Below are 17,064 nucleotides of genomic sequence, written 5' to 3'. Positions count from 1 at the left end.
ATCTTCATCACATAAAAATCCTAATAAGCTACAGCTAATCCCTCTCTGCTAACAGAAGCAGCTTGCCCACACAATCACTGTCAACAACCCTCCTTAGAAATGCCAGTGCGGGCCTTTCAAAACACCTGCTTCATTAAATCTTGCTGCTTTTCTTCCAAACATTGACTGGTAATTGTGTTTGAGCTCCGCAGTCACCCAAGATCTTGAGGAAATACACACTGTATGCCTTCATTGTAATATTGCTTTGACAGCAGCGGATGGATTTCCTGCCCGCTATGACGGGAAGATCAATTCTCGCAATCCAACGATAGCAGAGCATTCTCCAGAGAGCACAGCATTATCTTTTAAGAGATAAGCTAACGCTGGCACATTCACACACTGTAGGTTAATGCAATTCAAAGTGGGATAGAGGATCTGGTGTAGATGCCTGCAAATGCAAATGGGGCACACATGATGGAGTGGGGAAATTGCTGGTACTGCTGTAAACTGGTGTGCAGGGAACAGGGTTTTGTGCGTAGGAATAATCTAATAATGATCTTCTTTGCCATTATCTTATTTAATTTTAAGCTTTCTTCCACCCACAGAAGAAGGAAAAAAAGCTAACAGGGCGTGTGTTTGTGCATCTAGCTAATGTGATTAAGAGCCCGACTTTTAGTTCTTTCTGTTGTTGAATGTTCAGCCCATCGATTTAGCTCTTTGGTCCAACACACAGACAATTTGTGTCAGCGATTAATGTCAAACGATGCATGTTCAGTTTAATCCAAGACGGTGAAAAGCAAGATTTATGAAACAGGTCTGCAGACTGTGATTTGTTACTCAGGTGTTGGAGCATCGTAGGCATGCTAAAGGAGATAAAACACATCATTTAAGGAGTTTATGAATCGTGGGCATAAACATGTGATTGATGAAACAGTCCTGAGGCACATTGTGAGTCTAGATGATAAATATCATGCTTTCATAGCTTTGGCTACATCTCAGATTTTTTTTTTAATAGTTGTAGGAATTAGTTTTATGTGACATATCATCTTATTTTGTTATCAAATAAGATGGTATCCCCCCCAAAAAAAACACCAAGCAGTCATCCTGTCAGCCAGGCACAGTCAAGCGGCCCTTCAGGTAACTGTGTCAAGGTTTCACTAAAGTATTCAGATGTAGGAAACAGCTGACAAGTTTATCAGTTTTAATGAACAGAATTTTCAAAATGAGCAGTAACAATGAACGTCACAACAGGATCCAGCAGGAAACACAGCTGCTCCTCTCTTTCTGCAGGGCTGACCTCCGCTGCCCAGAGTTTCAGGCCAGGTGAGTAGTAAGGATTCATATAAGGTATGTAAAGCAGTGTTAGGTAATAAATATATAATCTTAAATGCTTATATGCTGATTATATTGGTTTATATAAGAGAGGCCCAGACTTCAGTGTAAAACTAGGCTGCAGGCTGACGGGAAATTACATGCTTTTGCAGCTAGAAAGGGAAACCAACTAAGTGTGGTGTGACGTAGAGAGCAAGTATATAAATACCTAGGCTTCCGTTTGTGCTTCAGACCTGGGGTTGTGTGTTTTGTGTTCAGGTCTCCATATCCCGGATATGTAAAAGCTACACTACCACACATCAGACAACAGTCCAGCAAGTAGTGGTGGTGCTGCACTGAAAAGTTGTGCTTTCTAGAAATCAGAAGACCACGCTGACACTGTAAGAGACTGGTTAGTCATAGCCACGCCCACATTCATACAGGTAGAGGACAGAGAGCACAAGCCAAGTCTCCACCTGGAGGACAAGGGGGACCATGACACACTGGAAAGGCATCTCAAATATGTAAACATGTAAATCCTTTTGTTCCGTTGTATTATTTTTGGCTCTTTTGATTGAAATCTCGTTGGTTATGAAACAGTTGTGATCAGATAGCTGCACAACAATGGGTAAACAAACTCGTCTTACTGGACAGAACATTTTCCCCATTATAAAAACACACGTAGATGTAGATTTTATTTTTAAAAGCTTAGTCATCATTGTGTGTCGCTTATTTGTGCAACATCAGGGCAGTAAGGTGCTAATAATAATAAGCAATGTTGCATCACAGCGAGAAGGATCTGGGTTAAAATACGCCGATCCCCCGAGGAGTTTGCAGAGGTCTTGAAGAGGAAGGGTTTCTTTCCCCTTTTCAGCAAAATTTAGATGTGATGATGCTTTTACTCAACATCTTGACCAGAGGAGCAGCTCTTCACCTTTCACTTTTTAACCAAATGTCAGAGTCGTATAAATGTGTAACAAAGCCATCCATTCAGGGTTTTTTTTCCTGTGTGGGAGCAGATAACAGATGCAAAAAACCCCTGAGCAGAGTATAATACAGTGCAATGCAATAGAAATGTCAATCACGGTACGTGGCATTCAAATGTTTAGTCAAAACTGCTGTTTACTGCCTTAAAAACATGATGCTGAATGACTGGAGGTGTAGAGCGTAATTCGCTCTACACACATAAGTGTTGTTGGTTGTTGTAGCTTTTCTGTTGCTTGATGTTTAAAGAAGGGATAACCACCAGTAAATATTAACTGCTTGCTATACTGCTTATCTTTTTGCGTCAGTTTAAGGTGCAGCAAGTGGATAAGAGGGATTAATGGTATCTAAACCTTAAAACACCAGCCAATCCTGTAATCCAAGCCGAGCATGGTTGCAATAGTGCAAATGTGTGTGGCTTTGGCGATCCTTCGTACATCTCCTGACACCAACGATGGCTCTGATGACAGAGATCACGCCCTACACGCTTTCTCCTGTAACGATGCGTACACGCCAGTTTATCCCATTTTACAACCCCAACTCAAATCCAGTTCCTCTTTCAGACTACAAATGCTGAACCCATGATCCTGAGTCACCACCGGCTCCATCCTTTCTGCTTTAACCAGTAACATAGATGCTTGGTTTGTGGTGTATCCCTCCATAAACACCCTCCCCTTTTAAGTTCTTTGTCCTCGTGTTCATCCACGCTAATGGCGCATCCACGCTTATTCCTGCAAATTCCACCCCCTCCCAATACCAGTGCAAAACGTGAAACATGACATATAGAATGCCTTTTTTTAAGCTTTAAGTCAAAGCTTTGTAGGGCTTGTTCCATACTATATGCTTGTTTGCCAGCCTGCACAGTAATGCTGCTAAGAAATATCTGAAAAGAACCAAGAACATTGTGGCACAGATAACGTCCTGTGACGGTGTGATAAACAGAAGCTACTAACAACACTGATCCATTATAAAGAGAACTCGAGGAATGACAGTGAAGTGGGAAAGACGCTTTGATGCTGTCACAGTCCAGTGCAATCTCCACACCAGATGTGAGCAGCATTACTGTGGTAACAGTGGATTATCAGTGATTACATAACAGGGGCTGTGCACTTAAACCCACACGATAAACAGTCACATTGTGCAGCCTTTGTTGCTAGTGTGTACAGTACAGATCTGGGTGGGACATATGGTCCTGATGGTTCAGAGAAGTAGAATTTCAAGAACAGACAGATCACTGAGTGTTCAAGGCCTAATATGCCTGTTTTCATAACCTTGCAAAAATACTCCATTATTAAATATATAGACGGATCCTTCATTAAAAAATAATAAAAAATTAAAATGTTAAAGATTAAACAAAGAAGAAACTCTGCAGCGAGGAAGCTCTCATTGTACCCTCTAATTATGTCCTACTTCTCCATTCACACTGAGATAAGACAGGCAGAAAAACATAAAAACACCAAATGGCATGAACTCTCAGTGCATCTGTGTTTGTAAAGTTACCCCTTATCATGATTATTTTAAATTATCTGACTTCAAAAGCCAATTAAAATGCACTACATCGTGTATTTAGGATTATTCAGGTTTGAAACACAATCTGCGTCTGCTTATGAAGTTGGACGTTTGAAAATGCTCACGATGAGATTGCTCCTACTGACTTATACCAACACCCTGGAGTCCATTTTCATTGTATGTGCGCTAAATATAACCAGCTTGCATTTTAAGCTTGCCATCATGCTATATGCACAATCTGCTGCCAGTGTGGCCAGCAGATACTCTGATCCAGAAGCACTGTTCTGCTTCCCCTTGTTTAAATACTAATCAGACCTGCTGAAATCTGATTGGGGAATACAACATGGACTACAAGAGTCTACAAATAAAAACCAAGAAAGCAACCAGCATTTTGCAGATGAAGATATTTGCTTATAGAGCCAATATGTGCATGTCTTAAATTTTGCTTCGGCTGATGAAGGTAAAATATAACCCTCTGTTGTTAAACTCTACTGCACAGGGTTGGCATGGTGGTGCAATCGTTAGCATTAGATAGACTTGAGTCTCTTCCCGACCCTGAACTGGATAACTGGTAAAGACAATGTACAGATGGATGTCTTTGCATGGTGAGGGGTGACATTATGCTTATCAATAAAATACTAAATTGTAGCCGTGTTTTTGTAAGCTGTCATCTCGAGTGTAATAAAAACTCTATTATTAAAGTAAAGACAGTCTCCTGCACAGATGCACACATCTATGCACTCAAACACAAATCATGTCTGATTGCCTGAGGGGGTGACCTTTACGAATAAGAGCCCGAATCATCCACCTCCTTTGCTAATAACAGAAGTGCTTCACTGCAAAGTATGTGCACTGATCTAACAGACAGGCAAATGTCAAACAGTCTGCAGGCATACGTATACGTTTCAAAGTAGCGGTTTTTACAGATATTGTATTGAAATCAGCACATGCTGGGAGCCAAACAGCAAACGCCTACTGGGAATTTCACCATGCAATCGAGTCAACAGTGAAATCCACCTGGGCAGGCATACCTCTTACCTCCTAATTACTAAGGTCCCTGGAGAAATCTAAAGTCATTGTTCTCTAAAAACACTTTTAACTTAAAGCCCTTTTGAAACATTTTGATTGTGTTTTCAAACAAGTAAAGGTAATTGAGCAGAAAGCTGTTGCTCACAGTGGGGTTAAACTTCGTGCTGCAACAGGAAGTTTTATTTGTTCAGTTGCTTTAGTCAAAATGTCCAGCTGAGCTCTTGTTAGCTGTGTGTGTTTGTGTGTGTGTGTGTGTGTGTGTGTTTTAATACATTATAAGCAAAAGACTCTCAAAGAATTCAAAATTGAAATCTATAGAATAATTCCTCAGTAGCAAATAAAATAGTAGAAATATAAATAATAGGTAAAAAAAATTGTAAGAAAGTCAGGAAACCTTTTAAGGATTTTGATGCAGATGCCCTAGTGACTGCTTAAATTAGAGTTAATTCAGATAATTTCTCAGTACAAACCAAAAATAACTGCTGAATGATTCGATTCACTTCGGTTCAGTTGTATTTTTATAGCAAATCACAACAGCAGTTGCCTAAAGGCGCTTTATATTGTAAAGTACAGACTCTAAAGTAATACACAGAAAATCCCCCAAATCAGATGATCAAGCACTTGGCGACAGTGGGAAGGAAAAACTCCCTTCTAACAGGAAATAATGTCAGAATTGGGTTCAATGCAGCCATCTGGCATGACTGGTTGAGGCAGATGACAAAATGCTTCATTTCCAGTATTTTCTTGCATGTGTGTCAGTAGGTGCTTTGTTTCTGTTTGTGGTAGAGCAAAGCACCAAAGCACTGCCTGTGAGTCAGAGTAAAACAAAAGAACCGTGCTAGAAGTTCAGTGAGGTTGAATTAAGGGAAATTGATGCTTTGAGATTAAATAATGTGACATGCATATTTCTGGCAGATGATGCCAGTTTACTAAGTTACAAGCGCTTACTTGCTAACCTAAGGAGTAGCTCATTCTGTTGTTGGAAGTCTGTTGGAGGTCTATGCAAAGAAAGAACTATGATAAGACTTGCTTTTCCCGGGACACCAAAGTTTAGTCATTTTATAGTTTAACTGATACTGCAGGTATCAATAATGGATCAAATAAGGGTTGATGGATTTAGGCTTAAATGTCTGTGTTTAAAGTTGTGTAAATAATCAGGTTTTGGCTAGCTATTGAAAATGTCTACAGGTCCTTTTGAGTAACTTCATTTGACTCTGTCTTACATTTGCAGCAGCGGAGGCAGTGAATGGTATATGAGTCAGTCTGTGAGTCATTTGGATTCAATCGGCTCTAAAATAAAAACTCTTTGTGTAACCGGGTTTCAGTTTTTTCCACGTTCTGCATTTTTGTCTTTGTTGCATTGTGAAAGGGAACTAGCGAGAGATGACAAGTAGCAAAGGTCAGGAGCCGGAGTGGTGCGGTTAAATGGCATGTGAAGGCGGCCGCTGCAGTGACAGTGTTAGTCATATCCATCACATTTTGTTTTGGCCTTCATGTAATTATTTGTCTTTGTAACCATTTGCTGAATCTTGAGCTCTGTGATTACAGCAAATTAAAGCATTGAAGTCATGCATACATGCATCAGTGGCAAAAACCTTTTTACTCCAAACTCTATCAACTTTTAGGGGGAAGGTGATTCTTCAAACTCACTCTTCATTTACCCAGATACTCGCTCTTGGACGAATTGATTCATTCAAAACAACCACTTGTTTGCGAGCTTCTATAATCTCGATTCTTATAGAAAAACATACAGGGGTGCTCTGCAGTTACCTGTTACCATTTTTATAATAGCTTCATTTCGGAATTTCAAATGAACAGAGCTCCCTGGCGCCACAGTGCAAACCTCCAATAACTGGGAAAAGGAGGCGATACTACAGCACACAGCTGTGCAGCATTTGGTATATACCTTTATTCTGTGCAGGAAGGCTCTCATAGAACTAATGAAATCACTCTCCTACCTGATGATCCTGAAAGTGTTTGCTAGTTTGTTTTGCAGAATGAGGAGGCAGTTGCACAGGTTCTCCTCAGCAGGGTGAGTAAGCCTGGTGGGAGAATGGCACACTACATCCTGTCATGTTGGGGCTGTTGCTAATTGTTTCCCTGAGACCAGTGGCACGCCAGACAGTCAGACCTAATTAGGATTTTCAAAGACTCCAACCTGCCCGACAAAGTTGTACAAACCCTCGAGCAGGTACACAACACTCACAAGTTGAGTTTATACTTTTGTAGAGACATCACAGATTACTACATAGAGTCCTGGCTTGTGAGAAGACTTTGTATTTGCATACAAGTACAATATTACAGTAATTCCCTTTTTATTAAAAGTCCTGCTCTCATATTATGGCTGTGTCCCTGTCTGTTGACAGCAAATTCAGAAGAAAAGTCTAAATAAATCCAGACTGTGGTAACTCATGTTTCCCTTTTCACTTCTGAAAATTAAGTGTTATAATCAGCAGAGACTCTAAACTGGTTTTGGCACTCAGTAAACATTAGCGAGCAGTCTGTAAGCCTCAGAGAAACACCAAGCTGTATACCAGCTGCTGTGTGCATACTGCCGCATGTCCTTTGAAGTGCCAAAGCCAACCAGGCCTCATGATGAATGAGCCAAGATGGACTGAAGGTGCCAAACGGCAGACTACTGCCAGGTCATTGTCCCAACAATAAAGCGTAATTGAGCTCTGAAGCAGCAGCAGAGTTATGGGTAACGCTGTATTACACGCCTGACCAGAATTTCCCCCTCAAGGACTGAGAGGATTATTGGAGGGCACACATACATCTGGTGAGCTGTACACGGCCGGCATGTTCCGAGGAAATAGCAGTAGGCACAGCAGTCTCTGCAGCACAACGGGAACCCTCTTTCCAATTTCCTGCACCAGTTTCCATTCCTGCTTTATTTCGTGCAGGGACCTGTAAAGAGGGATTCGCTAATGCAGAATGTAACATTTAGCCGATATGGCACCACAGAGCACAAAACAAGGAAATTGATTCTGTCAAAGGCAATATTTGTGATAATGATCTCAATAAAAACATAGGATGATTTCAAACAGGGTTAGCACAAGTCCCTATAGAGATTTCACACCTAGCGCAGCAGTTGTTTCTAACAGGCTTTAAAACAAGTGCCTGAGGTATAATCTAGTTCCCTCAACACAGTAAAGCTTGATATCAGAGCTGAGTTAAGACTTGTTGACATACATGCTTTTCCTCTGCTTGTTTTAGCAGCGACACAGTTGAAACAGTCAAGAGGCCCAGACCTTTTTTTAAAATGTTGCATCTAAATGATCCATGCCGTCTATCAAATATGTAGACAAGCAAATTTTACAGTTGTTTGCATATATGTCGTCGTGCAAACAGATCTTTGCGCGCACTTGACACCAATTTCGTTCATTTGACAACTTTAATAAAAATATTGATAGATCACAAAACATCATCTATCCCTTAAAGGCTACCTTCAACATTTTTATCATGCAGTGAAAGAAATGATCTAACAAAGACAATCTGACACCCATTTATCATTTAAATCAAATTTTTAAAAAATACACAGAAAATTCAGTTTTTTGGAAAATGGAGTGTTTATTGAACCTTCTTATGACGATTGTTCTTAAAGATACGATTACCAATTTGTTTTAATTGTATTCTAATTTGTACCAATTTCTATTACATTGCACAATTTGTTGCTAATTTCATCATGTCATTTACTCAGATTTTGCATAAAAACTCAAATCAAATATGACGCATTTGAGGTAACAGGGCTGAGGAAACCTACTCTGCTCATTTAAAACCCCTTATTCTTTTATTTTAACTGTTTTAGCATTTCTCCTTTTAAAGACACGTTTCCTTTAGGCCAGCCTTCTTCTTTTTTTCTACTGGTGCAGACAGAAGGTTCAAACAGCAGGTGGCACTGGCTCCTGTGCTGTGAAAACTGTATTAGGGATATCCCCTCTCAGTGACACCATAAAGCCCTGAGTAGAAAAAACTGCCTGAGCTTTGGGATCCCAGATTTTACACCGGCTGACCTCAGTCTTTCAGACTTTGGTCATGTTTGTATGAGCGTTTAGTTTGGTGGGTTTCCATACACACCTTTTTGTGCTCACTGCATAAAAACACACGGGGACAGAAAATGTGATAAAATGTTGAAAAGATTGTGTATCGCTGAAAGATGACAAGCTACAAAGTGCAACAAAAAGGAACTAAAATCAGACCACCCTCACCACCAAGGTCTTATTTCCCAATTAGGCTCTCGGATGGAACACTACAACGTGATTCAATTCACGCTGCTTGTTTTTACGTGAAATCTTATTAATTAAGGAACCTTATTGAAAACATGCCGTTGTTTTGGTCTTGGTAAGGAATAACATATGTATTGTATATGAAGCATTTATTAGTCGATGAGACCAAACGAAGAAAGATTTGATTTGTCTTGAGCAACTCTTTCTTATTTTTATTTTTATTTTTTTCTACATTTTGATTGCAACTTAGTTGCAATTAAACCCCAACTTTACAGCTCGCAGAGGATCATATTTGGGGAAACAAAGATAATAAATTATGTTTATGCATTTCTGTGTAGCACCAAGCTTATGACTGCTGTTCGATCAGGAGTTCGTGGAGAAGCAAAACAGACCTATTCAACTTCTGATAATTAATCTGATGTAAATGAACAATTATACTGCCATAAGCCTTGGCTACTGTGGAAAACCCTATGACGGGCTGAGCACTTCTTCTTCCTACTTCCTTCTTTCATTTTCTGTGCATTTGCAGCATACTTCATACAGCTATCTCAATCTGTGCCCTCTTCCTGTAATTTTCCATAGAAATCTTTGACTCAGGAGCTGAAGAGAAGTCCTGATTTGAGATGATTGGCCACATCAACCTGCTCAGATCTTTTTTCTCCCTGTCTTCACACTCCTCTCACCCCACCAGTCACTGACCCTAATCCTGGATCTGCTGAAGCTCTATTTCCATTAAAAGGCTTTTCCTCCACGCTGTCACATCACAGTCTTTCTCAGAGGGGCCTGCTTGCTTTCACTGTATATGATATTTTCCAGGATTCACGTCACTAAAGTTATTATTCCGTAAGTGAAGTGAAGTGAAATGAAAGCTAGTGCTCTCTTCTTATTAAATCTTGTAATCTTTTTCTTGTTTTAATGCACTTTGCTCTGTTCTTCTACCCGCCTACATGTAAAACACTTTGAATTGGCAGTGAGAATGAACTGAGCTATAAAAACAAACTGCACTTCCTTTATGTTCTCAAAGTGGCCTGAAAAATCTCTGCAAACACACAACAAGGTTGCTATTGTTCGTACAGGCAAATGACATAATTTAACATGCACGTTCAAGCTGTTTATCAGCTTAAATGTGTATGCATGTTGTGTAATTCATTGGATGCCGTGGTAACCTCAAAACAACCAACTAACTAAGACATAGCAATGGGAGTTTCATACTGGAATGTGTGTGTGTGAGGCAGAGAGTGAGCAAGTACATCACTAATTAGACTCATAAAAGTAACACACACAGACCTGGATTTCCAAATCTCAGGTTGCCACAGGAAACAGACAAAACAACTCCCAACAATTAGTGTTATTCTTTACAGATGTATGTTTGTATGAGTGTAAATATTTATGAGGCTTTTTTGCTATAACTCAAATTTTCCAAAACAGTGGAGTTATTGGAGAGACAAATTAGTAGAAATCTCTAATGGGACATGTGTGTTAGCCACTCAATCTTTTTTAATTAAAGCCAAAATAAAATACAAAGCACCTTTGTTTGGATTCACGCAGATGAAGGAAATCACTGGTAGGATTTTTGGGTGATGTTCAGTAGCTGCAAATTTCTCATTGAGGTGATTTTCGATATATTTTATTAATTGCAAAAGAAAGCTCGGTCTTGCAGGAGGTGCTGCTTCCAACTGCTCAGCTGGAAACATTCTTAAAGTATCACATTGCTATTACTGGAATGAAAATATTCCTCCTCCATTCCGGAGTCTCATCCCACACTGTTCTTCAACAGTAATGTTTTCCTCTCCTAGTGTTTCAAATGGGAAGATCTCAGCCTCTGTCCTGGAAGAGAGACAGAGCTGAAGACTCCCACAGTTCTTTGCCTTTGTGGAGCATCATTTAATCACTTTTGTATGTCAGATTGGATTAGTACATGACACATAGCTAATATATACAGCAATAACAAATGGCACAGGAGGGTAAACTAACTTTAAAAAAAAATCTGTAAAACTCTTAAAGAGATTAACTGTTGTCATGCGCTCGCACAGCTGAGGCTATAACAGGAAGCAAAGATGGCACACAGCAGTTTGCAATCACCATCACTCTCCCTTCATGACACAAAGGGGAGACTTTCACTCAGCAAGCATTTGATTAAAGCATCAGAAGAACATCAAGTTCCTTTTTTGTATTGCTGCAAAATACAGCATGCAGAGGTCGTACACAGCAGCAGATGGGTGTTGTATTCTAAAGCTATACCTGACTTTTATTGTGATGTTGGACCGACTGTAAGTGTATTTTCGTGGAGTAACTGTAGCTGATGATATTCACTAAGAAGCAAAAAGATCTTGTTGTCAGATTTATTTGAACTGGGATGATATCAAAACCAAACCCTTGAACCTACAGTGAATACCAAATACTTTGTAATTATACAAATCAAGTGAATCCAAAGCTATGAATTTTGCAGTAAGAATATTTTTGATCCAGAGGGTTTCTTTTTAAAAATAATAATGGATTGGATTTATATAGCGCTTTTCAAGGCACCCAAAGCGCTTTACAATGCCACTATTCATTCACACACTGGTGGAGGCAGCTACAGTTGTAGCCACAGCTGCCCTGGGGCAGACTGACAGAAGCGAGGCTGCCATATCGTGCCATCGGCCCCTCTGGCCAACACCAGTAAGCGGTAGGTAAAGTGTCTTGCCCAAGGACACAACGATCAGGACAGAGAGCCCGGGGATCGAACCGGTGACCTTCCGGTTACAGATACGCTTCCCTACCCCCCTGAGCTACGGTCGCCCCATTTTGCCAATTCTTTTCTTCTTCTGAGTGTGTTTAATATAAGTTGTGGTGAAAACGAGCATCTGCATTATTATTGCTATTAAAGGGAACTTTGGACGCTCATCTCGAGCTGCATATTTTTTTTTCTTTACAGCAGCTTTGCATGACTCGCAGTTCAAATATACTGGACTACTATATACTGCTATGTACAATATAATATTTATTTTATGCTGGGGCTTGGTCCTCATTTCATCATGCTTGAGAAAAACTAGGAAAAGATGCATGCAGTGTAATTATTTAGTATCTTAAATAAGTGTTTATGAAACAGAGATCAGCAGGTGCACATGTACATGTCATCAAACTTTTATGTATATTAATTACTTGACCTAAAGACATTTCATGAAACTATGAGCCAACATGGTTTCCTCAGTTTGACCCATACCCCATCAAGAGTGACTGAGGTTTCAGAGAGGAAACAGACTGCTTGTTAACCAGAGCTGCTGAAGAGCATGCAGAAGAGAGACACCTACTGTGTGTTAATGCCTACATCCTGTTGAGATGAGGTGGGTCACCCTGGAGACCAGATGTAGGTTTCTTCACAGGTGGGAGCAAAGAAACAGTGTATGTGCTCTGTTTGTTCCTGGATGTGTGGATTACTGAGTCGACAAACAGGCATTTCTCCACAATAGTTTTAGCCAGAGGTCACTGACCAAAAAACCTTTAAAGGTGCAGGTTTGACCCAGTGACCTATCCTTGAAAATAGTGGAAGTAAAACGAAATGCAAAACTAACTCATGGAGCAGCTCAACAGTTTAAGAATGATGATGTACACTCAGTAATGTGAATTAAGTGCTTCAGTGATCCCTTCGGGAAAGTGAGTAAGCATTGCATCAGAACAAAGTAGGTCATTCACTCCACATTTCAAAAAATCAATTCGAACAAATTTACTCCTTATCAAAATTTCCCATCATGTTATTTCAGTAAAATGACAATAAAAGACCAGTGGAGGAATGAAATATACCACGTTGTGCAGCTCAGAACAAAGAAATATGTTTTATTGCACAAGCACATAAATGCCTTTTAAAATGCCCTCATTAGCTTATCATCCTTTTACCTTCAACTCAGATTTTTGTGAAATATTATTATAAAATCGTGATATTGTAGTAAGAGGTAGAGAGTCACAGCAAAAGCCTCGTTAGAAAATAATTTACTGGCGCCATCCAGAGGTCAATCATTGACACTGGCACGTGAAAAGGTGAAGCTCTTCTGCCAGCTGGATAAATTCAGGGCACACGTGAGCAAACCTGTTTTACTGCTTTAGCAAAGCTGCTGTCATAATAGGGAAGTTATAAGTTGGTTAGAAATAAGAAGAAACTCAGAGAACAAACAAACAAAAAAACATTTCTTCTAGTCTGGACAAAGAAGAGGTGCCCCGAAACGTGGCTTATTATCAAGACTTTATTTTTCTTCATCCTAACAGATTTCATTTATTGCATTCAGGAGGTAACAACATTTTAAGATCATCCTTCATATTTATGCAGGAGCCACAAATACGAAGGAAGCCACAAGCCAGTAAGTTTTGTGAGAGGCAGTGTACAGGTGTTGTATATGTGTAATGTGATGACTTTGGGATTCTACTGTTACAAAAGGGAGCAAAACAAAAAAATATCGACTTGTTTTTTCAGCTATATTTTTCACTGTCTCTCTCCTCTGTTAGAGACGTGCATTTGTTCCACAAGCTTATATTAAACAGAAAATGCAGCAATTCCTTCATCCTACAGTGATTGGACTGGTTTAAACATTGATAATATGACGTGAGATGTGAAGACACAATTTATAGATGTGAGGAATGGTGTAGGAGTTCACACACACACACACACACACACACACACACACACACACACACACACACACACACAAGTTAATGATTTGTGTGCGTTTATGACTTTTTAAAGATAACAACTTTGTTTACTCTGAACATATACATAACATTTTAATGCCTCATTGATGTTACTGCTCATGTACTCCATTCTCTTGGTGTCATTCAGACTGCCCCACCTGTAATCAGCTGGCCACTTAAAGAACTTAAAATTTAAAATTCAAGTATTCTGAAGGAGTTCATAATATTTCCAGAACTCAAAGGTGTAGAACAGATGATTCCAGAAGATGTCCACGACCAGGAGGAGTAAAGTTTTGCTTGGAAGTTAGTCAGACCCACTGGGCCACGCGCTCATCAGTCGTAGCTGTTGGTGTTGGTGTGGCTGTTATACCAGGCTGTAATGCAGGCCAGGGCTTCCTCTACCCTTACCTATATTTTTATTAGTTTGAGGGATTGCTATTTAAAAAGGTGCATAAAAAAAAGAAACACACATTCATGGCTTGGTGATTGTTTATTAGGTTTATCAGGTTTGACATTTGGGTTACTATTTAAGTGACTGTTTGTGGAAGGCGAAGACTGATTCAAGCGTGTGTGTTATTAAATTTTTTTAAATTTTATTTATAATTTTTTCTATGTGTTGTATTGCGGTTTGATGTTTGCTTGCAACTTGGGTTATTCCAGATGCTTACATGAATCAGGTAGAGTATAAAAGAAAGCCAGCTGAAAATAAAATTAAAATGAATTGATTTTAAAATCACATTATAGTTTGCAAAAAATGTCATGTTTGACCTCTGACCTCACTTTTACAATCCTGCCTTTCCTTCAAGCTGACCCCACTCAAGAGACAGAGAGCTGCACTGTAGTATAATATCATAGCTAATAAGCTAATACGCTCAAGCTATTCATGATCAGTTATTTACAAATCAATATCTATTATCCATGAGTTACTCCTACATGTTTGTGTAATCAAAACAAACATGTGTCCTGCTCAAGTTTTCAGGCAGTAGGCTAAACAAAGAAGTTTGTTAAAAAAAATAACAAAACAGAATGAATATATAGAAAATTTTATACTATTTCTTTAAAAGTTAATATTGTCCAGAGCAGGGGTCGGCAACCCAGGGCACATGTGCCAAGGATTAACTGATGCAAGACCATAGCGGGACTGGCCATCGGGCATACTGGGCATTACATATCTTTCAATGTGTGAAAGATATGTAATGATTTCTAAGATTCTAAGTTTTGGCTCAAACAAAGACAGTTTCATACTTATTCTAAACTTTAGGACATTAAAATTAAAAAAGTGAAACAAAGAATAATTAAGACGAGTTGTTTTGCTTTATTGGTTTTCAAGCTGGTAATCTCAAGGTTGTTTTGAACCTCTCAGTCATTCTTTTGTCAGAATTTTATTGGTGACGGTGTCACCTTTTGATTTGAGCCGTACAGATTAAACATTTATGATGATTTTTTTTTTACATAACAAAAAGTGATATGTAGATCAAAGTTCAAGTGGTATGGGACACATCATGGCAAGATAACGTTAGTTACATCATGTTGTAACTAACAGTTACCGCTGGCCTCTCAAAATCAGCAGGTTCCTCTGATTGTCACGGGTTGCCGGGGCAAGTTGTGCGAGTTAGTTAGGACCCAGGAAGCGGCAGCTCTGGTGCAAGTGAGTTTAATAACAAAAGAAAATACAAACAGCAATGGCGAACATGAAACAGGCAAACCTAAACTGGGCAAAACAAAACAAGCCAGAAACGAAGACGCAGGGAGGTACGAGGAAATACACGGAAGACAGACGGACAGAAGCAGACAAACCAGCAATGAGGACGAGGGAACACACACTATAAAAACACACAGCAGTAATCAGGGGATGGGGAACAGGAGGGAAACACACCTGGGAGACATAACAGCTGACGAGGCAGGGGAAACATAAACAGAACACACTGACATCAGACAGAGACCTTCAAAGTAAAACAGGAAACACACCCTAAACACAACACACACCAACTAAACACAGACTGGAGGACACCGACATCGGCACATGAAACGTGAAACAGAAGAGTACAAAAACCCAAGATAACCAAAACCACAGAATAATAATAAACTTAACATAAACACGGAGTCACAGACTCCGGACCATGACACTGAAGTGATAATAAGTCTAAATAGATCACTTCTTTAATGTCATATAAGGTCAAACTTTCACAAAATGTACTTTATCTTTAAACTCTGCTTAAAATTCAACGGTCTTTGTTTGTATTGGCAACATTTAGGACAATTATTTGGATACAGTTCAGAATCACTTTAGTTTGTTTTTTTTACAGTAGTGTGTAAAAGTTTTTGCTCCTTTCTGATTTCCTAATTTTTCTATGTTTGTCACATTTAAATGTTTCAGATCATCAAACGAATTTAAATATTAGACAAAGAAAACACAAGGAATCACAAAATGCTGTTTTTAAATGACAGTTTTATGATTAAGGGGGAAAAAATCCAAGCCTACATGGTCCTGTGTGAAAAAGTGATTTCTCTTTAAACTGGTTGGGCCACCTTTGGTAGCAACAACTGCACAGAAGTGTTTGCAATACCTGGCAATGAGTCTTTTACAGCACTGTGGAGGAATTTTGGCCCACTTATCTTTGCAGAATTGTTGTAATTGGGTTTTAGAGCATTAAACAACCTTTTTAAAGTCATGCCACAGCGTCTCAATTGGATTCAGGTCAGGACTTCAGGTCATAGGTGGACTTACTGTTACATTTCACATCTGCCTTACTGTCAAGTGAACCTCAAAATGTGTCATATATAAAAAGCAAAATGTATTCATGATAAGTTATTTACAAATAATGCCTATGACCCATTACCCTCTCCTACATTAAAAAAAAAAAAAAAAAAATATATATATATATATATATATGTAGGAAAAATTGAATATTGATAATGATATTGTGATAACATCATTTTCATTGTAGTTTAGAAGTAATATTACATGCACTTTGCTTACAGACAAAACTCTTATCAGAATTATATTCTTGAAAGACTTACTTTGACAAGAATATAATTGCGATAACAGTTTTCTCTGTAAGAAATATATAAAATTCCGGCTCTCATTCTTTGTCCTTCAAGCTCGGGCCTTTACCAGAGTCCTGGGAGTTTGAGGGTCATCTTTGCTGTTCCTAGGACTGCGCTCTTCAGGACAGAGATCTTGGATGTTGTTCCTGGGATGTGTTGGAGCCACTCGCCCAGCTTGGGGGTCACTGCACTGAGTGCTGTTATTAATGGGACCACTGTTACCTTCACCCTTGACATCTTGTCTTAGCTCTTGGTACTTATTAAGCTTCACGTATTCCTTTTTCCTGATGTTGCTATCCCTCAGTATAGCTCCATC

Source organism: Diplotaxodon limnothrissa, linkage group LG16 (genome assembly GCF_057381915.1).
Source record: "Diplotaxodon limnothrissa isolate DT_005_m linkage group LG16, D_limnothrissa_male_GT1.1, whole genome shotgun sequence".
Taxonomy (NCBI): domain Eukaryota; kingdom Metazoa; phylum Chordata; class Actinopteri; order Cichliformes; family Cichlidae; genus Diplotaxodon; species Diplotaxodon limnothrissa.
The sequence above is the reverse complement of the archived record's forward strand: the minus strand, read 5'-3'. Positions refer to the sequence as shown.